We start from the raw sequence: 484 nt of genomic DNA on the forward strand, positions 1-484 counted from the left end.
CCACACCCACAGGAGTTGTCAGACATCATAGGATCACAGAGTAGGATCGAGAGCCACCTCCAGCGAATCCAGCATTTCGAGCATCCCGACACCCTGTCGTGGGGTTTGCTGACTTCTGCATCATCCCCCTCCCATGTTTTGGGAATTTAACGACAAGCCTTGAACAAAACAGATCCGACCCTTGCTTTTGCTCATTCGATGCCTTCCAGAACCTGGACCAGCCTCTACTCCCTTTACTCCCTGAATCACATCTTTCTCCCTCAAGGGAGATTACCCCTGATTACATTTATTCACACACAGGGACACACAGTCGCCGACCTTGAATGGCCAATCTACCATCATACCCCCTTTTGTGTAGTAAAACACCGGTCTTTCGGGAAGGGTGTCAGGCAGAACCACCCTTGCCTCACTCAAACACAAATCTGTCCCTCTGAGTCTCAGGCTGGTACAGCCCTGGGTCCTGGCTGAGGGAAGGAAGTGCTCC

Source organism: Neophocaena asiaeorientalis, unplaced genomic scaffold, assembly GCF_003031525.2.
Source record: "Neophocaena asiaeorientalis asiaeorientalis breed wild unplaced genomic scaffold, Neophocaena_asiaeorientalis_V1.1 scaffold529, whole genome shotgun sequence".
In the NCBI taxonomy this organism is placed as follows: domain Eukaryota; kingdom Metazoa; phylum Chordata; class Mammalia; order Artiodactyla; family Phocoenidae; genus Neophocaena; species Neophocaena asiaeorientalis.